Below are 5,121 nucleotides of genomic sequence, written 5' to 3'. Positions count from 1 at the left end.
GTGAGTTTTCCGAATTGTATGGCCGCGGTCCACAAAACTTTTACGTTTCTAACATTTCTTCCAGGGTGCGCTGGACATCTTCAGAGGTACTCCTGATTCTGCTCAGTCTTGAAGATGTCCAGCGCAGTTCTCGATCAAAACGTCAGAAATGGAAAAATTCATGGCCCACGGTCACACAACTGAGAAGACTCAACAGCATTACCAAACGATGTTTGCCTCAGAAAATAAGAAACAAAAATTTTATAAATTGCGTTACTATTACCAGGAAACAAAAATATATTAAAGTGGTGAAACTGACCCCTTGTGTAGTAAGTTTCTTAAACAAATCATCTTGCTTTTTCTCACTGTATTTATATGCCAAAGTGGTGTGGTAAGGGTCGGCTATTTAAAAGACACCTTCAGAGTGCTGAGTTTGTCCTAAATTGTTGTTATGTAGAGACGGCTCTGATAACGAGCATGTCCTACAGACATCCTAAATATCCATTTATTATGGTGTTTTCTTTTTTATAATTCGGCTCACAAAACTGTAGTTTCCGAGGAATGGCAGGTTGAAACGGGGCTTGAAAATCGTCCATTATCGATATTGTTGTAGGTCAGTAGGAGGTCCGTTAGCCTATAGTAAGTTCCTGAATTCAGGGAATAGAGTTGGTATAAGAGAGATCAGTACCTTCGGCAACGCCCTTTATAATACTCGCGACTGGTAAGACATTCACCGTTTCGTTGATATGTGCTCCAAGACGAGCCTTTATCCATGTAGACCGTATAAAATCTTTGACCGTATTTCTGGAGATGTTACGGAACACAGTATCGTGATAAAGCACTGCTGGTCGTTAAAATTGAAGCATCATGAAGGGGCCTTGCAACAAATGTGAAACTGGTATGACGTGTACTACAGTCTTGGATATGCAAACTGTTAGAATTTCAGCGTAACCACACAAAACAGGTAGGAACAGCGCCATCTACGTTCTATGTAAAAGAAAAGGTTGTGATTTCTCATTCAGAAACTGCGTTTTTCTCTTGGTTGTTTGTGAGAACTTGGTGTTATGCCTCATGTAAGAAGGAGATACATCTCCCAGTAAGTGTCGAAGTTCAACAGCAGCAGAATCGTTCCCCGTCTGAACTCCGTTTTGTCGTTCTACAATATTCATGCTCGCGTTGATGGCAGTTCCACGACCGTCATGCGAACGAGGAATCGATAGTTTCAGGATCGCTACAATCAACGCCATGCATTGTTTTACAAGAAACCCCTTGAGTGCGAGGTCGCAAGTTTAGTCTTTAGTAAGGCTTATCTGAAAATGTTGTGTTAACATTTGTAACAATAAATACATCAGCTGCTAATGGCTCACCATGAGCATCAGGAGGGCAACAGAAAATGAGAGCCCGGAAGGTGCAGAGATCAATCTTCTACGGGATGTTCACATAATGGACATCATCGACATTCAGGGAATGTTCAAAACAGACTATTTACTTGCACCATGACTATGAAAACCGAACGAAAATAGGTGCTCCAGAGTGACCACAAAATTTCGCACTATCAAGTTCGAAGGAGAACTCGTTGCGAGTTAACAAGCCGTATCCGCTCTTAAATAATGCTTATAGAATCATGTTGGTAAAACGGGATGACAAGAACTGATAAAATGTGACAGCCTGCAACAGAATGCGAAACAGTCTGTCGTGGATCTTATCATGAAACTGGCTATCCTATAAAGCGTGGCTGCAGATAGTATGATGATATGCTTTATAGACATGGAAAAAACAAACATCCAGAGGCTGAATATATCTAATGGCTCCAGTCGGTATAAACTACAATGTCACACACTTTTCAGGAGGGAAAACTTGCTCTAAAGGAGTATGACTTTTATAAGCAGACCAGTAATCAAGCAAAATCAGGTTATTTGGACCACATTGGCCAAAAAGAGTGCTCATATCACAGTTGTAGTTCTCTTACGCCCATCTTCCCTCTCTTGCTTGCTGTGACGTAAATATTCCCTGCTGTCCTTGCAAGATCACCCACACGAGAGAGAATCGTAGAGCGCAAAGCAACTCCAGCTTCTCGCAAAACAATAAATAACTTTCCTGCCAATTTACCATTCGCATTAACAGTCGGTATAATAGTATACGAATACGTCAACGCATTGATGTTAGTTGATCTTCAAATAACTCTCTTGGTACCAGTAATTTCCAGGGTTCCGTTAATATGCACTTCATCTTCAAATCCCGATTGATCCGAGTTGAAAACAAATTCCTTATTCAAAGATGGGATGAGTTTGTTTACCTCATCTACAAATTTTCGGGCCGATTCTACCGTTTACTGTGCATCATCAATTTGACACAGTGTTTGAAATTTCGTAATCTTACGTCTTCCAATTGTATAGCACTGTTCGGAGCTATGCAGCCGTCCACTGCTTCCCTTGAAATCACAGTAATCTACAGAATGTTTCATAATTCGTGTTACACTCTTCTAGAGGTTCAAGAGGGGACTTCGTAGATCAAATTTTACGCAGGAACCCTTGTCCGGAAATGTCATTCAACGACGCTACAGAGCGTCAAAGCTATACACTACGGCGTCTGTTAATGTATGTACATACAGGGTGATGCCGTGATTATGTTACAGAGTTTATAAGATCATGCTGAGGTGAGAGTTCCTGCATAAGTTATAAGTGAAAACCGTTCTGTTCTCTCTGACGGTACAGTCTAACGCTTCCGACTTAAAGTGTCAGTGTCAATCTGGGTTATTTCGGTTTATTCCCCCAAACCATCTTCCACTTCTTTACGAGATGACTTACTTGGAATTTGCAGCCACTCTTCTTTACTGGATATCTGACTGCTGGAAACCCTCTTGAATTCTTCTCCGTCGAATAACGCTAGGTACAGGAATTTTTACACTCTTTCTACTAATGAAATAAGTAGACATACAAACTTTGCTTTTCGTCAATTAAAGATGTATTTGACTTTCATACACAATAAAACTCTCACTTTCAACATAAATATATAACTTGCGGTAAGTCCCTCGTACAGTCGAACGTCAGAAACAAAATAAATTACAGTTAAAAGAAAGTTGGCTTTGATACCATAACTTTTCTTAACATAAATCCTAGCAAGGTTAGGTCAAGAGATTTCAAGAGTTCTTTTTCAACTATCTTTGTTTTAATAACAATAATCAATGACCCAATAAGCATAGAGCTGCATATAAACTCCATGGTTCTTCCTTACATACTCACTAAAACATCTATGGATTTCCCGACAGGTATTTGTTGGTGGCGTTCGTCAGTCACGTCTGCTTTCTCCCTGCGACTGATTTTCAACCTGCACACACAAACATGTGACGCACAGTAGGTAGGATTCTACTATCCCACACTCATATCCAGAATATCGTGTGTTCTAGACAGTAGAAGGCTCAGTGGTTCTAGACTTTACACAGAAATTCTCGAATCACTGCAACAGTAAATGCAGCAGTGTTATTGTTGGTAATATTGTAAGGTAGGCAACTTTCAAGAGTGGTAGTATGGACCAAAACAAAAAAAAGTCTAAAATGCATACCTTAAGAGCTACGAGCACTTGTTCAATAGAAGAGATGTGTTTCACAGTAGCGAAGATGAACAAGTGCTCATATCTCTTAAGGTATGCATTTTAGAGCCCATGTTTACTAGATATTTTTCGGAAAGTGTTGTTGTAGGTACAGGGCAATGTTTGCTTTGTTCATCGTTACCATTGCTCTGCTTTGTATCAACACCACTAGCACTGTTGCACTGTTGTGAGTTACTCGTCGACTAAGCAGCTCACCACCGCCCCCGCAGCCTCATGCTGCTCTCACAGTCCCGCCCCATGTTGCCATTATCAGCCAATATCGTGGTTGCATGGCAGACAATGTGTGGGGCGTCGAATGCCGTAAACATCATTGGCCTTTTACGTCCTCGCACTCTTGGGATTCGTCGTTAGTAGCCCCTAGCGAGCAACACCCGAGAGGCCTGTCATGTCATTGCTGTACAGGATCGTACAGGCATTTCACCTCCCTTGAGACAGGAAACTGCCTTATTTGCTGCAAGACAACTACCCACACAGACAATGCGACGACGTCTGGACCACCACGGATTGCCAGCAGAGCTGCCATCTTTGTGACTTCACTTGATGCTGAGAGAGGTCTACCGATAGTGGTGTGAGCAACATCAACACTGGACACAGATGGGTCCCGGTCCTGCGTGCAGCAATATAATGTCTGTGGAGATTCCGAGGCGAACGGTGCTACCAGATTGGGTCCAGCAGCTGGCGTGATACTGATGGGGTGTCATTGGGTATACCACGTCATATCCTCTGATTCGCGTAGCCTGTAGCTTGCAAAGCAGTCATTATATTTTTTACATGTTGAGGTTGGTTGCTATGCTCCATCTTCGAGGACCACGTGGCATAATCTGACAGCAAGACGATGCAATTACTACACGTTTGTCGTGCTGTCCTGACCTAGCTCGACAGTGGGTATGTTCGACTGCGGCACTGATCAGCGCTTTCTGCAGATCCCTTATTAAAAACACCTGGTCATGGGTTTCCGAGAGACTGTCACGGCACCTCTAGTGAGCCGCTACGGCTGATCATCTCTTATACAGAGCTGAAGCAGATGGAATGGAGTGACGTACCAGCATCTCTCACATAACCTCAGTTCGAGTCAGTGCCCAGAAGCGTTATAGCCGCTGTTGCTGTCAAAGGTGGCAGCCCTGTAAGCTGAATAGTGCACCCTGTATACCCTCAAAATGGTTCAAGTGGCTCTGAGCACTCTGGGAATTAACATCTGAGGTCACCAGTCCCCTAGAACTTAGAGCTACTTAAACCTAACTAACCTAAGGACATCACACACATCCATGCCCGAGGCAGGATTCGAACCTGCGACCGTAGCAGCAGCGCGCTTCCGGATTAAAGCGCCTAGAACCGTTCGGCCACCGCGGCCGGCTGTTACCCTCAGATGAACTAAGAATTTTGTCATGTATTCTTCATACTATCCTTTATAAGCACAAAATGTAAAATTTCGCTATATTCCAACGTTCCTGCTGTTACAATTCTAATGGCTTCCAGTGTATTTCGGAGAGTGACGCAAATTGTGACTCTTCTTTGTACGATACACTCAAAATT

This window comes from Schistocerca gregaria, chromosome 2 (genome assembly GCF_023897955.1).
Source record: "Schistocerca gregaria isolate iqSchGreg1 chromosome 2, iqSchGreg1.2, whole genome shotgun sequence".
NCBI classification, from domain to species: domain Eukaryota; kingdom Metazoa; phylum Arthropoda; class Insecta; order Orthoptera; family Acrididae; genus Schistocerca; species Schistocerca gregaria.
This window is presented reverse-complemented; position numbering follows the sequence as displayed.